The sequence below is a fragment of the Eublepharis macularius genome, chromosome 1 (assembly GCF_028583425.1).
Source record: "Eublepharis macularius isolate TG4126 chromosome 1, MPM_Emac_v1.0, whole genome shotgun sequence".
NCBI lineage: Eukaryota > Metazoa > Chordata > Lepidosauria > Squamata > Eublepharidae > Eublepharis > Eublepharis macularius.
This window is the reverse complement of record NC_072790.1, coordinates 81,515,021-81,533,342: the sequence shown is the minus strand read 5'-3', so window position 1 is coordinate 81,533,342 and position 18,322 is coordinate 81,515,021.

Here is an 18,322-nt window from a genome sequence, read left to right as displayed (position 1 = left end):
ACATTCAGAATAAGGCACCTGATCACTTTTATACCTTTACATTGGACTATTGTCCACCTTTCGGTCTCGTGACAACATCATGTACCATCCTTTCTTGGTCTCCATAGCAGCATCTTCCTTCATTCCACAACTGGTTACTTTTCTACACAAACTCTCTTCTCCAAAAGGGGGAAGGGGGTGGAACTTATAATTCTCCCTTTGTTTCTAGCTTTGCCCTGTTCATATACTGGCAGGAATGTCCAGTTATCTATCTTCAAGGATAGACATTCTCTCTTTCCATGAACAGCCAGGGAGAAGAAGGGGGGGGGCGGCTAAAGGCAGAGACCAGTTACTTTAAAACATAAAGAATCCATCTTATGCTTCTTGCTAGCTTACTATTATTGCTATATGATTAATCCATAGTCTTTACTAATATAAATCTGCTAGTCCCACATCCCCACTCCAGTTCCTAAAACTGTTAATCACCTCAAAAAATGAAGCTGAGAGAAGCAAATACAGCTGTGAGGAGCTATTATTCATGGCTATGTCACCAAAACACTTTTTTCCAGTTCAGATAAAATGAGCTGCTCTTTGACATAAAAGCTTATGTAGACCGAGGCACCCAAATGACTCAAGAAGGATCACAGCAAATATGTCCTTGAAAGCTGAAGAAGTACATCCCAGATATGCGCCATGGTGTACATCTGTGAGAGGGGTATCCCTAAAATTTGAAAAGATTTTTTATCTGTGCATTGGTAAATATGTTATTCAAAATCATCCTATGTCTCCAACTTTCTCCGAATAAAAACTGACAAGCAGGGGACCTCAAAAATTGCTGTGGGGGAGGGAATTCTAAGGAGCTGTGCCAGGCCTTTTTCTCCCATCAATTATATAGTGCTTTCCCCTTTTGCACCTCCCTTCCAAAGGGAAAGGATCTTGGTGCGGGGGAGAAGGTTGGAGAGGGAGGGGACCAAATAGGGTTGCCAGGTCCAGGCTGGGAAATTCCTGGCGATTTGGGGGGTGGAGCCCAGAGAGGGTGGAGTTTGGGGAGGGGAGGGGCCTCAGGTTAGTATAATGCCATAGAGTCCACCCTCCAAAGCAGCCATTTTCTCCAGGTGAATGGATCTCTGTCACCTGGAGATCAGTTGTAATTCCAGGAGATCTCCAGCCACCACCTGGAGGCTGGCAACCGTAGGACCAAAGGAGAAGGGAATTTGGTGAGAGCAAGGGGGAAAGTATGTGGGAAGGGAGTGGAAAAAGGGAAAGGTTTTTGGGGTGATGGCTCACTCCAGCCATGTATGGCAGATTGCTGCTGTGGTGCCTGGGCTCTCCCAGCCTCTAGGCAGCTTGCTGTAGCTAAACCCAGCCTCAGCTTGGCTCACTGCTGTTTCCAGGCTCTAAGCCTCAGAACGTCTCTCTGCCAGCCCGCCAAGGCTCTCCCTACCTTGAGTTGGCTCACAGTTGAGCTGCCCGGTCCAGGTAATAGTGAGGGTTGGCTGCTGGGACAGTAACCCTGAGGTAAGTTATGGGGCGGCCTGTGTTGCCAAGTAGGCCCCCTCTCCTGCTTTAAGGCCTGCCATGAACTGTGTTAAAGTTTCCTGCATTACTGTTTCACTGCTGCTACACAAAGACTGCTTTGCACGTGTGTGTTCTGGTACACGTGTCAGTTTCCTGTCTGCCGTTCTATTACCCTGCTGCTGCAATAGACTGTGTAGTTGGCTGGCTCCATGTTTGGATAACTGCACAAAGGACTCTCTTTCTGGGCAGCCCTGCCCTGACATGTATCTGGATTTCCCAGTGTGTGTTTGGACTGTGTTACAAGTGTGCCCCGTGCCTGCATTGCCATCTGCCACGGACGGTGCCTGCTCCCTGCTTTGGACTGTGTTTTGTGTGCTGTTTCCCCTGCCTCCATGGAAGCCTGCCTCATATGGGCCCAAGCCGCTGCTAGCAGCCGGGCGCCTGCCGGGGAAACCTCCAGCGAGCCTGGCTAGGCGCTCCCTGGTCAGTTCCCGCCAGGAGCCTCCCGCGAGCCGGTCCCCGAGCTTGCCCTCGCTACCGGGCAGCCTGCTATCCAGCCCCAGCTATGCCCAGCCGGCATCCATGTTCTCAGGCACCCAGAAGACCCAGGGAAGAAGACTGCTTTGGGAAGCCATTTCGGCGAAGCGGGCACACCACGTCCGCAGCGAGAGTACCTCGCCCCGCTCTGCATATCTTAGGAGCCGCCCCGGAGAAGGAACTAAGTGCCGACCATCCCAGGCACTTAGAGAATGCATCTCAAAGAAACCTCCGCATTCCAGAGCTGATGACATCAGGACAAGCCCTGTCCGCTGGAACATCCATTCAGCCCACTTGGATTTCCCCCTCCCTCTTTTGTCCCCTCTTCCTGAGGTGTCACTTATCGCAATCAGATTACCAAAGTGGCCCATCTAAGCCATTCAGTAACCCATTAGAACCTTTGTTTTAAACTGTGAGAACCACCAAGTACAGCACCAGCCCCAGGGTTCGTTTTGGGGTATTTAAGCTGGTCTCTCAGACCGCATGGTGCGCGTGCCATCCTATCCAGAACCCCTCGCTGTCCGTCTGTGGTCCCAGTGCTGGCATTGGGCCACCCCTCGCTGCTGTGTCTCTGCTTCGCTCCAGGATAAGTGAGTATTTCCCCTATCATCATTGGGAACCAGCTAATGCGAACGTCTCTGTATTTCATACCCTGTATTTCTTAGGCCTTGTGTGTTCTCTGTATGCTTGTGCAAGTTTAGGCTTACGCCACACTAAATACACGTGTTTGGAACCTATTTGTAGTCTGCCTCTTTTTCACTAGAGTGTCTGGGATCGGGACCTCCGTAGACATAGGTTAAGATCTGCGCTAATTTTAAGTTACAGACTGCTACAGCTAATTCCCCATTATAATAAAGAGCAGTTCTGGTAACACCTGATCTTCCCCCTGTGTGCCCGCTGAGAACAGTTCACTGTGCTTCTGCAGTTCTAGGTATTACCATGTTTTTAGACCCCCTCCATCCGCCTTGTTCTGCTTTCAAATTTGTCTACAAGCCTGGGGGTGGGGGGTGGAGAAGTTTGGAGGTAAAATTCCCTTGTGGCAAGGTGGCCCTGATCCCTGGATTTAAGTATCTGCAGATTGGGGCCACTTGGCTATTAATATATAAATATTGTCAAGGCCATGCTTGACTTTCCACCTCTTGGAAAAGGAAAGAAAAGGCGTGATTTCTGCTAAGCAGAGAGAATGATGGGCCCAAGAACTTCTGATAAGGACAAACTGCAAGTGACCTATGAGACTAGCAGTTAGGATCGCCTATCTTTTTTAGAAGGGAAAAAAACAGCTGCAGGGGAGGAGGATTTGGATATAAGCTATAGGGAGTGCCTAGATCTCCACACACACACTGCAAATAATCCTTCTTTAGGTCTGTTATTTGTTCCATTGGGAATGTATACAGGTAGCACAACAAATAGATCTGATGTATAGAAAATAATATGGTGGAGTGATTTAGACTGCCCCCCTGCCCCTCCCCTCCATGGTCCCAGCCTGGATCAAGGTGCTATTGTAGTTGCTTTTGCAAAAGTGGACAGTCCTGATAATGGGTCTTCCACATCAAGTGTAGTTTACCCTATGTAGAATGGAAATGGGTTTTTTTAATAGCAGCAGGGTTTCCAGGTCCTTGCAGGGGGCAAGGGATCCCCTGCCCTAGCTCTGTTTCTTACTGCCCCTCTAAGAATTTTTTTAAAAATGGCTTTTGGGCCAACAATGTGATGTCACTTCTTGGGAAAACTCAATGTGTTATCTATCCTCTCTAGAAATCTCGGTTTTACCATAGAGTTTCCAGTTATTCTTAGAGAGGTACTATGTCACTTCTGGGTTTTCCACTATCATCAACAGCTGCCCCCCAACACACAAACCATGTCCCCACTTCCTGGACTTCAGCTGGTTATTAGACATGGGCTGGCTACTCAACTTGCCAGTAAGGTAAGACCATGAACTAGTCTAGTACATTACTCATTAGATGGCTCCTCATATTGATTGTATCAACCTATACGCTACTTATTACATGTCTCTTCATATGGGCAGTTATCCACTTACACTGTGTAATCCACTTTGACTATTTGAAAAAGACAGACTATGAATACAGCAAGGGAATAAATTATCTTTTATAAAAGTATTTGTAAATTATGTTTGTAAAAATAATCTAAGACTTATAGGTATAATTATCAGGGATGTGCATTTTGAAAATTACCATTCTGTTTTTGAATCCATGGCTGTTGAGTGAAATGTCTACCATGATTGGGTTGTTTTCTGCTGGGGCTCTACCAGGTCAGCCTCAAAACTGATTAGTTTTCTTTTCAACAGGGGAGGGAAGAGGGGCCAATTGGAGGCTCTGGGCAACTGTTTTTGCAATGGAAAATCACACAGAATACAGCCCTCTCTCTGAACCATTGACTCACTGAATTTCTAGCACACACAAACAAGCAGGTCGGCATGTTAATGGACCCGCAAAGTAAGTGAATGTTGATGATGCATGTTCATCATTTCACTAACTCCTATAAGGGGGGGATTGCAAGCAAAGAGGCGGGCTGGGGCCCAAGCAAGAGAGCAGCACCAGTGACTTGTGCATAATTTGTTTGCATACCATGATCCTTAGTCTCTGACTATCATCATCTCTCAGCCCCTAGGGACAGAACAGAGCAAACAGACAGAGCAGAGCAAGTAAGACTTCCTGGCTAGTGGCAATTGCCATCTTTTTTTGCAGCCAGCGATTGTTTTATAAAGTTGTCCATGTACTGCAAACTGCAACAAGGTTGTAGGGAAATCTGATGTTGCTAAGCCCATTTTCCAACATAGTTTGTCTTCATTCCTCTCTATACACTTTTAATTATTCTATGTTTGTCGTCCCCCCCCGCCCCTTCCAACCTCATTCCTTCTCCTCTTTTCCCAGGCTGGGGGAATTAAAAAAAATTAACAGTAGAACAGAAAACCTCTGTTCATATTATGAACAGAAAAGGGGAGGTGAACAAGTTAATATTTTCCAAGCATCTATCAAAGGGTGATTCTCCTCCTTCCACCCTTAACATGCATTGTGAATAATATTCCTTGCTGGTGAAAAGCATCTGGCTGGCTAGTGTGGGAAATAGGTCATCAGGCTAAGGAAAACTCTGGTGTGATTGTGCATGAGTCTTATGAAAAGTATATAAGGCATGTAGTTATCCTCTCCTCATTTTTGCAGTGGGGGTTAAAAATATTATTCAGTGAATCCCACTGCTTCCTCTGCATCTTTAAGTATGCTACTGAATTATTAAAGTGTGTGGGAAGAAAGGAGACTGCTGTTTTTTAATGCTGAGAGAAAGGCATTCTGTGCATGCCCAGAAGTATTTTTCTTCCAGAACAAACTCTAAGGATATGGCCTAGTGAGATCTTGGCACAAATGGAAATGAGAAAAAAAAACAGACTCTAGAGGAATAGCCATGTTCGTTTGTTGTGGCAAACTCAAAAAGAAATCTAATGCCACCATCATAAATGTATTGTAGTTCCAGGTTTCATGGTTAAAATCTATTTCATCAGATGCATGAAATGAATTCTCAAACTGTAGATATTGCTACACATGTGGGAAAATGTTTGTTAGTAAGGAAGAAAAAACATTGTAATTCCCATTAAAATGTAATTCCCATTATTAAAATGTATGCTATGGAGCTATGATACTTGTAATTCATTAATATTTTATGTTAAATTGGAAAAAGTTCATAGGCAAGGGAAACAAAAACTGAGGATATGCCCCACTGAGTAAAATGGGACTTCTATGAAAGCCCAGGAAGCCTGATCTCATCAGAACTCAGAAACTAATCAAGGTCGGCTTTGGTTAGTAATTGGATGGGAAACCTCCAACAAAGACCAGGGTTGCAGAGGCAGGCAGTGGCAAACCACCTCTGTTAGTCTCTTGCCTTGAAAACCCTACCAGGAATCTCCGTAAGTTAGCTGTGACTTGATGGCACTCTCCACCACCGCTTCTAAGGTTATCTGCTTAGGATTGATCCCAAAAGAACAGGTCAGTTTTGAACCTTTTGATCTACTAAGGATCTCTACCGTCAACCTGATCAGGAACATGGAATGGGCAGATGAATTTCAGTTGCCCAATTTGCCCATTTTCCCATTTTATTTTTTCCTGTTTAAGTAGACAGCAGCAGGAGAGGAGGGGAAAGCATGTCATGGGAAAAGAGAGCTGGTACTAGTTGAATGTCAACATCTGGGGACTAGAATCACTTTCTAAAGTATGAGTCCAGTAGCACTTATGGTTAGTCTTATAAGTGTTACTGGACTCTTGCTCTTTTCCACTGGTACAAACAGACTAACACAGCTATCCATCTTGATCTTTCCAAAGTATGTGCATGTGCACATGTGCTTTTGGCTCACCTGCCTCATTTCCCTGGATGATAAAACTGACTTTTCACATCTGCCTAATTTTCTACGGACGAAGAGAACTGTGATTCTCGAAAGCTTATGCTACAGTAAAGTTGGTTAGTCTTAAAGGTGCTACTGGGCTCTTTTCAATTTTGCTACTACAGACTAACATGGCTAACTCCTCTGGATCTGGACTGGGCATTGAGCTAGAGAAATAAAATCCTGATAGACTACAATGACACCGCCTTCCCACCTGCCAGGCCTATGCTGATGCATCACTTATTATCCTGGGGGGTATAGCTGGGAGAGATTAATTCTTCCCCTGTCCCCAGCCAGATCTCAGTAATACATGCCAGAACAGCTCTTTCTTCAATGGCTGCTATATCACCTGAGCTGACCTAGCATTTAAAAGCAAGATACTATAGTCCAGCACGGTGTGTATCAACCTGAATGGAAGAAGAACCAGAAGGGGCAACATCCCCCAGATGTCTGATGTTCCTTCACCTTACCTGGCCTTTTTCTTCTCCATCCATCATATCTCCGCCTACACCACACCCTACTGATCATGGCAGCATTCTGCATCACATTCTGCTCCCTCAAACACACTCCCATTCAGCATATGAGACAAGGAAAATAACCACATCTATATGCAACAGTCCAGATTCCAACTCTCACATGAATCTGGACAAGACAAAAATACAAAGACAAAGAGTTCTCACCTGGTATAGACAGACAACAGAATAACATACCCTCACCCTTCCTTCTGCACAAGATAGAAGCTCAATTATCTTCTGACAGGTTGGCCCCACATGTGGGCAACAGCATCACTTAGCCAGTCACTGCAGCTCAGAGTCAGGACACACCCAGGGCTTTAAAATTTTCCTCAGAGCCTGAGGCTGCAAACCACAGTCCAAGAATCACCAAGCATTGGGCACGAACCTTTTGGCCCTTGCCTTTTACTTGCACTGCATTAGGCTTATAATTTGTCTGGAGGTTTCTGGCAAGCTCCCAATCCTGGGTTCCAAGCCTCACGGGTGCTCTTTACTCCAACAGAAGCAAAAAACGGGTGGGAAGACAAATTGCAATGTTGGGTTGCCAACTCTAACAGGAAATTCATGGAGATTTGGAGGCAGTACCTGGTAAAGGAGCACAGCTGGGATATTATGTCATAGATCCTACCCCTTGAAGGTGTAATTTCCTCCAGGGAACTCAACTCTGTAGTCTATAGATCAGTTGTCATTCCAGGAGAACTCCAGGCCCCATCTTGAGGTTTGTAACACTAGTGTGATGTCAATTCCAGTTTCTACCTAGAAGTGATGGTACAACACTCTAAGGAATTTGCTGTTCAAGTCCTAGGGCATTGTGATGTCATTTCCAGTGCCAAGAGGATGTAATATCACTCTCCACTACGGTTGCCAGGCCCCCTTACCTTCCAAGTGAGAGGAGAGACCCAGCACTTACCTTCCTGGTGCTCTGGGATGCTCCTTGTGTGTGCACGGCCCTGCACCAGGGCGCTGATGTCACTTCCAGGAAGTGACATTCTCACACAAGGCTGGGAACATAAGCGCTTCGCTGCAGGCCAATTTGGGCCCCAAACAGGATCCCTACTCCCCACCCTGAAAATACTTGCACTGGTTGCCAGCATTCAGTTACAGCCCTAGGTAGAATAGATGGTACATCCTTGTACTGCTGGAGGAACTGCATTATGAGTGATTTCTTAGTTTAAAAAATCATTCCTTCTTGCTAATGGAAACTTGCTTTACAGGGCATTTAGGAGGGATTAAAATAGTATTACACATCTGCAGCTTGAAGTTATAGGGCTGGATACTATTACACCCTTCCACCATGTTGGATTCTATTACTCCTTCTACTAAGTCTTCTTCTAACACATACACACCCCAGAGAGAGAGAGAGAGAGAGAGGAGAGAGAGAGAGAGAGAGAGAGACTTCCTTCAGTAAAGAAAGAATGTTCTGCATCACAGGAAGCCTCTCTCAATTGGAGGCGTGATAAGATCCAAACTATATTGTCCATTCTTCCTGCTTATGCCTTATCATCAAACTAGCTTAGCATCTATTAAGTGTAGGGAAAGGGTACCTGTTTCAAGGCTTGGTCCAGATGCTCCCATTTGTCCTTTCCCACTGAATAATAGGTGATTGGCGCAGACACTGATCATTGCTATTCAGTCTGCAGATGGAGAGGGATTCCAGTTCACAGCTTCCTAGACACTTTAAGGGCCCTAGTCTGGGAAACATGCTCTTAATGCTCTTAATATTGCAGTTCTATTAGGAGCTCCTGAAGTGAATTTTTTTTCCAATTACAATTCAGCTTCTCTAACTTTTAGTAGTTAAAATGAAAAAGGTTCTTCAGCTATACTGCTGCATAACATACATACCCCAAAAGTGGATATCTCTGTTCATTGTTGTTCATCCAGCATCTTGCCACGTATTTTTTTCTTTAGCAGATAAGTGAAGAGGAGTTGGCTGAAGTGAAAATTGATCCACGGAAGGACAGTCCTTATTTTATACCTTTCCCCACAAAATTAGAACCTGAAAATGTCATGGTGTAATGCCTATACTGTAGGTATGGTTTTGATCATTTACCTTAGGCAAGGTGCAGCAGGAACCAGATAAGGAAAAATGTCAATTGAGAGATAAAAATACCTAAATTACAAATGTTTGCTTTGGTATTAGAAATAACCTTTCATTCCCTTTCTGTAAAAGACATTAGCTATCTTGGGGGAAGGGAGGAGTAAAGAAACAACCAACCTCAGGCAGAGATACCTAAGTAAGAAAAAATGGATACAGAAAGATTTAGGCTGCATAAAACATACCTGTATATTGGAATGAGTGGGAGTTTCCCCAAAGAATATATATAAATCAAGTTGAATGCCAGTTTTCTGTTTCTCTTTACCCACTTCCCCATGGTTCAAATGGGCTTTTATTTTTTAGTATTTTACATGTTTGTCTGATCAAATGTTTTGGTATTTTCACAAAACTGCTCCAAGATGGGGTATCAAGATTCACACAATGGATAGCCAATCAGTGTGTGCACAGCCAGTCTATCAAACAGCAAGTGAGAACGACTGTTTTCCCCTTTGTTTGATCCAAGCCAAAAGACAGCATCAGGTAGAGTCTTGACATCTCTGGGCTGGGAAATTCCTGGAATTTGGGGGGTGGAGCCTGAGGAGGGCGTGATTTAGGTAGGGGACTTCAGTGGGGTATAATACAATACAGTCCACCTTCCAAAGGAGAAATTTTCTCCAGGGAAACTGAACTTTGCAGTCTGGAAATCAATTGGCATCCTGGGAGATCTCTGGTCCTGCTTGGAAGCTAGCAACCCTATATCTGTGCCTAAAATATAATTTGGGCTCTACAAGGTCACCAGTGAAATTATGTACATTTATGTACTGAGATGTAAATCTAAAATTTCAGTATTTTCAGAACAGCATAGACCTAAAAGAAGTGATGTCACATTGCATGCAACAGCGACTTTAAAAAATTTTTTCTCCCACCTTCCAAAGGAGCAGCAGCAGGAAGCACAGTTTGCCAGTTGGAAGTGTCCTACCATAGCAGGAGACCTGGCAACCCTACTAGTCTCATTTATTTTTGTAACAACCATGTGAGTTAAATTATGTTGAAAGACTATCGTATTACCAAGGACAGTCTATAAGCTCACTAGCCAGCCTAGTCAAGTAATGATTTGAGCAATTCTGACACAGTTAATCACAACATTCTAGACTATATTAGCTTCCAAATTACAGAGCAAATTCAATCATATTTAAATAAAAATTATGGGCAAATTATAGAGGCAATTTGGTGCTTTCCTAGCTTACTGAGTGAGCCCTCCACACCTTGATGGCTACTAAGCTTAGGGCAGCCCAGCTGCCATGAATAGTAGCTATGCTAGGCTTGACATTTGCCTGCTAACAGAGGGCAATCCTCTGCCGTTCCCTCAATTCCTCACCCTCAATTATCTGATGACATGACTAAAAAATGAAGGAAGGTAAAAAAGCAGTGATTGTAGGGATTCCTAGAACATCCCGCAAAAGGGATTGTAGGGATTCCTAGAACATCCCATGTCACATCTTCCATGATACTGTAGGGATTTCCCCAATCTCTATGGTTGTTACAATAGAGACGGGGGAAATTCTTAGGGTATCATGAAGGATGTGACACCTCTTGAAATTCTGCCCTCCCTACACATTTCCCTCCAAATCTCATAGCATTTTCTGGTGCAGGTCTGGCAACCACAATGGTAGCCTGTCTAGAATTCAACAAACTTCATGTTTTTCCAACTGTTCAAGATGTTTTCTCCGGTCACACATAGTAGGCAGAGTGGATTTCAATCCCATTCTGCCCCTTCCCCCATCCGATCTCCAAAAGAGCCCTTTCAAGCCACTGCCTCTGGCTGCTTGTAAACACTACAGCTTGGCAAGCCTTAGCCCACCCCTCTCCCTTGTTTCTCTGGTTTGACATTGGAATTCTCTGGTATGATGACAACACTCCAGAACAGCCTCCTAGAAGAGGTTATGGGGATTTCTACACTTCTGGCAAGCTAGAAAACTGAGCTATTTCTGAGAACTTTGGGGGCAGCCTGAGAGCCAAAACACATGAGACACCTGATGCGTGGAGGACACTTGTCAGTTTCCCGCAAGGGTCTATGGGAAGTGTAGTGAGAAAGAACCTCTGCCAGGGAGAAGAGAGAGAGCTCCCTCTTGCAACCTCCAGCTCCCCTTGCTCCCCTAAAAACACTCCGCAGCCTCCTTGCCTGCAAGGAGCAGCCAAGCCCCTCTGGTGTGGCCTCAGCAGCTTGAGGCAAAGAAAGAGAAGTGGGGCAGCTGCAGCTTAGCTGGGCTCAGAGGCAGCATGCGCTGCTTTCAATTGCACCTCAGTGGCAGGAATGCCTCAGCCAAGTGTGCGAGGCACAAGCCCCATGCTGGCTCTCTGTGCTCATGCCATCTATCCTCTTGCCACCAGCAGCCCCAGAAGAACAAGGACAGGGTGGATTATTCCCTCATTCAGCACCCGTGAATCATTCTGCAGCCTCTGAGTGTGAGGGCGCACCCCAGCTGCCACCACCTTGTCCTCGCCATCACCAGCATGCTCGGCTCCCTCTGACTGCCAAGTGTATTTACAGGAGAAAGGGGAGCAATTGGAAGCAGCATGCATTGCTTCTGAGCCCAGCTGAGCTGCAGTCGCTGCTGCTTCCCCTTCTCTGCCTCCAGCCACTGAGGCTACACTGGAGGGGCTTGGCTGCTCCTCACAGGTGAGGAGGCTGAGGAGTGCTTTTAGGGGAGCAAGGGGAGCTGGCAGTGGCAAGAGGGAGCTCTCCCTCTTCTCCCTGGCAGAGGTTCTTTCTCAATACCCTTCCCATGGACCCTTGTGGGAAACTGACGAATGTCCTCCACGCGTCAGGCATATCATGTGTTTTGGCTCTGAGACTGGGCAAAGAGGGGATTCCCTGCTAGTAAGGGTATGAGATGTTTTGAAAATGGTTTTTAATGTTTTTATCTGTGGTTTTAATGTTTACTTTATCAAATTATTTTTATTCAGTTGTTCCTTATCTAGTCACAAGAAAGGCAAATATATAAATATTTTACATACATACATTTATGTGTTTTGAGTGGATTGAAATTTTATATTTCACTTTGGCAAGTAACCATGTCCTTTTAACCATGTCCTTTTCATGAACTAAAGGGCTAATCACAGGCAATGAGGCAGGAAAGGAAATTCAAACCAAGGGCCAGTGAATGGAGCATCAGCTTGATGGGAAGAAGAAGATGCACGTTGTGCCAATGGAATGCACAACAATTAGCTGAGCAGAGAAGGCTTCAAGAATCTATTTAGTTTCAGAGTAAAAATATGTACAGAATGCAGTAAAGAGGGCAGACAGAATAGGAAAGGGTAGCCAATTAGCAGTAAGAAGGCATCTATGGAAATTAGGCTTACCCACGCATTCCCTGCCCATTTATTGCAGCTGACCAATAGCAAGCAGCCTTTGCCAATACAAGAAAGCTCAAGATAGCATCTAGAGATTTTGCCTAGAGGTGGGAAGGGAGGCAAGGACCCAATTAACAGAGGTCCTTGAGCATTTAGAAAGGATGGCTGTGATTACTAAGAGCCAGCATGGGTTTCTCAAACAAGTCATGTCAGACTAACCTTATCTCTTTTTTGAGAAAGTTACTACCTTGCTGGATCAGGAGAATGCTGTGGACATAGTTTATCTTGATTTCAGTAAGGCTTTTGATAAGGTTCCACATAATATCCTTGTCAACAAGTTGGTAAAATGTAGTTTGGATCCTATTACTATTAGGTGGATGTGTAACTGGTTGACAGATCGCACCCAAAGAGTGCTAGTTAATGGTTCCTCATCCTCTTGGAAAAGAGTGACAAATGGAGTTCCTCAGGGATCAGTCCTGACACTGTTCTGTTCAACATTTTTATAAATGATTTGATGAAGGAATAGAGGGAATGCTTATTAAATTTGCAGATGATACTAAATTGGGAGGGATAGCAAATATGGTCGAAGACAGAGTAAGGATACAGGATGATCTTGACAGGCTGGAAAACTGGGCTAAAACAAATAAAATGAATTTCAACAGAGATAAATGTAAAGTTTTGCATTTAGGAAGGAAAAATCAAATGCATAATTATAGGATGGGGGAGACTTGTCTTGGCAGTAGTATGTGCAAAAAGGATCTAGGGGTCTTAGTAGACCATACACTGAACATGAGTCAGCAGTGTGATATGATAGCTAAAAAGGTGCATGCAGGTTTGGGTTTATCAACAGAAGCCTACTGTCCAGATCACGAGAAATGATGGTATTGCTCTACTCTGCTCTGGTTAGACCTCACCTAGAGTATTGTGTTCAGTTTTGAGCACCACAATTTAAGGATATAGACAGGGCTTTTTTCAGCAGGAACACAGTGGAACGGAGAGCGACGCAGAGGGCAATCTAAACTCCCCTCTGTCTGGAGATCAGGGGCGGGGCCACCAGCCATGTGACCATTTTCTCCGAGGGCAACCCACTGAGTTCCACCACCTCTTTTCCCAGAAAAAAAGCCCTGGATATAGATAAGCTGGAACATGTCCAGAGGAGGGCAACAAAGATGGTGAGGGGTCTGGAGACTAAGTCCTACGAGGAAAGGTTGAAGAAACTTGGAATGTTTCGCCTGGAAAGGAGACGACTGAGAGGTGATACAATAACCATCTTCAAGTACTTGAAGGGCTGTCATATAGAGGATGGCGTTGAGTTGTTTTCCGCTGCCCCAGAAGGTCAGACCAGAACCAACTGCTTGAAATTAAATCAAAAGAGCTTTTGGCTAAACATTAGGAAGAACTTCCTGACAGTTAGAGTGGTCCCTCAGTGGAACAGGCTTCCTTGGGAGGTGGTGGGCTCTCCTTCCTTAGAGGTTTTTAAGCAGAGACTAGGTGGCCATCTAACAGCAATGCTGATTCTGTGAACTGGGGCAGTTCATGAGGGGGAGAGCAGAATGTATTACACCAGTGCTTAGTTCTCATGGCTTTCTTACATGCCCAAGGTAATGCCGATCACCATCTTGGGGTCAGGTAGCAATTTTCCACAGGCCAGTTTAGCTAGGGACCCTGGAGGTGTTTTGCCATCTTCTGGGCATGGAGCAGGGGTCACTGGGGCAGTCAGGGGAGGGGTAGTTGTGAATTTTCTGCATTGTGCAGGAGGTTAGACTAGCTGACCCTAGAGGTACCTTCCAACCCTATAATTCTATGATTCTGTGATTTTACCAGCTCTTTTTGTACGCAGAAGTTAGGACTTAGGAATAATTTGCAAAGCACCAAATTATTAGGAGCATTTACTTACAGATGTCCAGTAACTAAAAATAATACAGCACTGGTTTTCTGAAAGATGTTTCTTGGTCATCATATTATCCCTTCATTCAGCTCACTCCTTCAATATATACTTCACACGAATGCTTATTTTTAAAAAAAAATACACAGAAAAAAGAGGAAAAGCCATTCTGAGTCTGCACTTTCATGTCTGAACTGGAAATATGCTTAATTTAAGCTGCAAGCCCTTCAGGCAAAGGACAACAAGAGCTGAGAAGCATCTGGTTTGGGATAACTCGTTCCTTTGGGGAGGAAGATCTGAATGTTATGCCCTCAGAGTGAGGACGGGATAGAAATAGATAATGATCATGCAGAGACAATGGACAGCCAAATCAATTAGCCAAAGTATAACAGCAATATTCACATGCAAATAAAAAGGATATATAAAGAAGAGACAAAATACATGTGTTCATATGCCAATATTAGATACCTCAAAGCTAAGATAAGCTAGTGTCTGATAGAAGAAAACACAAGGAATATCAAAAAGCCAGTGAATAGTAATAATTATTCTGCTTTATAAGAAGTTATAGTGTCAACAATGTAGGAGGTGACCCTTGATTTATTACTGAGTGGTGCCCAGGATCTGGTTTGAGATGGAAATGTTGTTGAAGCACCCAAGAAAAATGACCACAGCACTATCAAATCCAACATAAGTGAGTGGAGATTGCCTAGAAACTCGTCACATTTTATTTCAGAAGAGGGAATTTCTTTAAAACTGGGAAATTACTTAAAGGAAGTTAAACGGGAGAGTTAGGATGATCAACTCCCTTGGGAAACTTGGAAGTTTGTTTACAAACTACTATAACAGAGGCTTGTAAGATGTATGCCACACATTAGAAAGGGTACAAACAATTCCAAGAGGATGCCACAAGGATTGGTATTGGGGCCGGTGTTATTTAATATGTTCATAAATAACCTGGAATGGGAGGGGGTGAACAGTGTAGTGGCTAGGTTTGCAAATGACATAAAATTATTCAGGATGATGAAAACCAAATTCACCTGTGAAGAGCCCCAGGAGGATTTCCACAGATTTGGTGAGTAGGCAACAATGTGGCAAATGAAGTTCAATGTAGGCAAGTAAGGTGATGCACACTAGAACAAAAAATCTCAAGTACAAGTATATGCTAGCAGAGTCTGAACTCGCTGAGAATGAGAAGGAAAGAGGCCTTGGAACAATAGTGGATGCTCAATGAAAGTGTCAGCCCAGGTGCAGCAGCACTGAAAAGCATGAAGCCCATGCTGGGGATTATGCCAAGATTATAATGCCCTTTTATAGTTCTATGGTGCAGTCTCATTTGGAATATTGTGTGCAGTTCTGATCATTGAATTGCCAAAAGGGCATTGTAGAGCTGGAAAAGGTACAGAATAGGGCAACCAAGATAATTAAGGGGTTGGAGCACCTTTCCTATGAGGAAAGGATGAAGAGCCTGGGATTTCTCCGTTTAGAAAAGAGACAAGTGAGGGACATGATAGAGGCTTATAAAGTTATGCATGAGATAGAAAGAGTGGACACAGAACTTTTTCTCCCTCTCCCAAAGTACCAGAAGTTGAGGACATTCCATGAAGCTGATGGGCAGTAGGTTTCAGATGGATAAAAGGAAATTAACTGTAGAATTAACTGCCATACGGCACAGTGATGGCAACAGACGTGTGTGTATATAGGCCATCAAGTCACAATTGATTTATGGAGAATGCAGCAAGGAGCTGTCAAGGCAAGTGAGAAGCAGAGGTGGTTTTCCAGTGCCTTCCTCTGCAGAGTCTTCCTTGGTGGTTACTCATCCAAGTACTGACCCTGCTTAGCTTCCAAGACCTGACGAGATCAGGCTATACCATGCCACCTTCCCTCCTGTTGGCCACAGGCATAAGCAGCTTTAAAAAGGGATTAGACAGGTCCATGGAAGTTTGGTCTATCAGTGGTTACTAGCCATGATAACTAAAAGGAACCTCCATATTCAGAGGCAAACCTCTGAATATCAGTGCCAGGAGGCAACATCAAGGGAAGGCATCAGCCTCTGTGCCCTGTTGTCGGCCCTTCAGAATAACTTGTTAGCCACCGTGTTAGACAGGATGCTGGACTAGATGAACTACTGGACTGGTACTGCAGGGCTCTTCTTATGTTCTTATGCCAGTGTATTTAAGAAGTAAAGCCAAAGAAATAATAAAAGGCAAAGAGGTTTTCTTTAAAAACTTATTCATAGTGGGATAGATAAACTAAGAAAAAATCAGCTAATAAGATGAGTGAATTGCTAAAGGCATAAAACCAAACATTTCATATGTATATCAAATGCATGAAATGCAGAGAAGGAAGTGGCATGACCACTAGAAGACAACAGTGTGAAAGAACGAAGGAGTTCTGGAGAAGGAGAGGAAAACTTCAGAAACCTAAATAAATTATTTGCATCAGACTTCTCTGCGGAAGATACTGAAGAGAATCCCATATCTGAACCACAGGGGCATGCATCAAAGGAGCTATGTCAAACAGGTGGAAAAGGGTGATATTTTAAAGATAAATGACATTATGGATTTACAAGTCACCAGGGTCAGACTGCATTCACCAGAAAATTGGTAAAAGAAATCAAATATGAAATTGCTGAACGGTCAACAAAAATATCCAACATTAAATTCAGACTCCTTCAAAGGAACTTGTGAGAGTAGCCAAAACGATATCATTTTTTAAAAAGGGGAATCCAAGAGGGATCTTAGAAATTACAGACCTGTCAAACTTATTTTTGTACTAAGTAAACTGGTAGAAAGTGTTATTAACACTAAAATTATTGAACACAACAGCAAAACAAACATTGCTTAGGAAAGGTTCTGCACAAGGTATATTTCACCATCACCTTAATGAATGACCTTCTTCAAACAAATTATATCACACCTCCTAATTAGGCAGTAATGACTGCATTAAATAGCCTATTGCCCTTTGATTTTTGTACCCAGAAGCACTGATTGGAAATGAAAAATGAGTGCCTGATCTTACAGAAGCTCTTGTTCACTCTCTGGTTCACTCTACCACAAGGAACCGCTATAACATAGCAGCATCTGAGCCTATATCACCATCATAGAATGATTTTTAGTAATTCCACAGGTACAGAGAGCTGCAAAGCTGTTAGCTGTCCCATTGGCCAAGAATACAGCCACATTATAACTTGACAGTAAGGAAAGATTAAGACTAGGGAAAAAATAGACCTTTCCCTGGAGAGCTGAAGGGATTTCCAAAGGTCAGCACTGAATCTAATAAAGTTCAAGGCACACTGCCAATCTCCTCCTCTGCCCACGTCTTTTCATATTGTCAGGCAGAATAAGCTGAAAGAGTTGAAACTTCAGCGAAGACCTGTACATTTAAACATGTATTGGAATATGGCTTCAAGGCCAGAAAGATTACTAAAAAGATAACAAAGAAACCTTTAAATACAGTCTCCTATACACTTTTATTATGCAGAATCCTACACAATCCTCCTCTCTTTACAACGGTCCTCTAATGCAGCTCATTATTACTTTTACAGGGAAAACAGAAGCTGAGACTCTCACAAAGGTACCCAGGAACAGGAAGTGCTTTCCACCATGCCTCTACAGTCAAACAAAAGGTGAGGAAGAAATGCATACACGAAAAACAATGAGATGCTTGTCCACAGGGGAATTATGCTGGAAAATTTCACTCTAACCCAAATCTCCTCCTCCAGGACAGTATACATTGTTGGGACTTCGTTACCAGGATTACCAAAAGGCCTGGAATAAAATGTCCTGTCATTTTAAAACAGGTTTACTGTGTCGAATAGGAAAGCTGAAATTTTCATGGCATGGAGGAAAATAACATCCCATTAAGCCTCTATTAAAGAAATGGGATATTTTTTTTTCTTCACGTACTTGGCAACCTGAATAGGGTTGCCAGCTACCCAGCAGAGTTGCTAGCAGGCTTGGGGGGGAGGGGGGGATGTCCTGCCCTTTCACAGAGTGTGGAAACAGGCAGCTGAAACTTTAGATGGCGTGGAAGTTAATAATATTACCTGGTAAATTACATCCCATTGAGCCGCTATAAAAAGGACAGGCCATTTTTTTTCCTACAAGCAATCTTAGAAC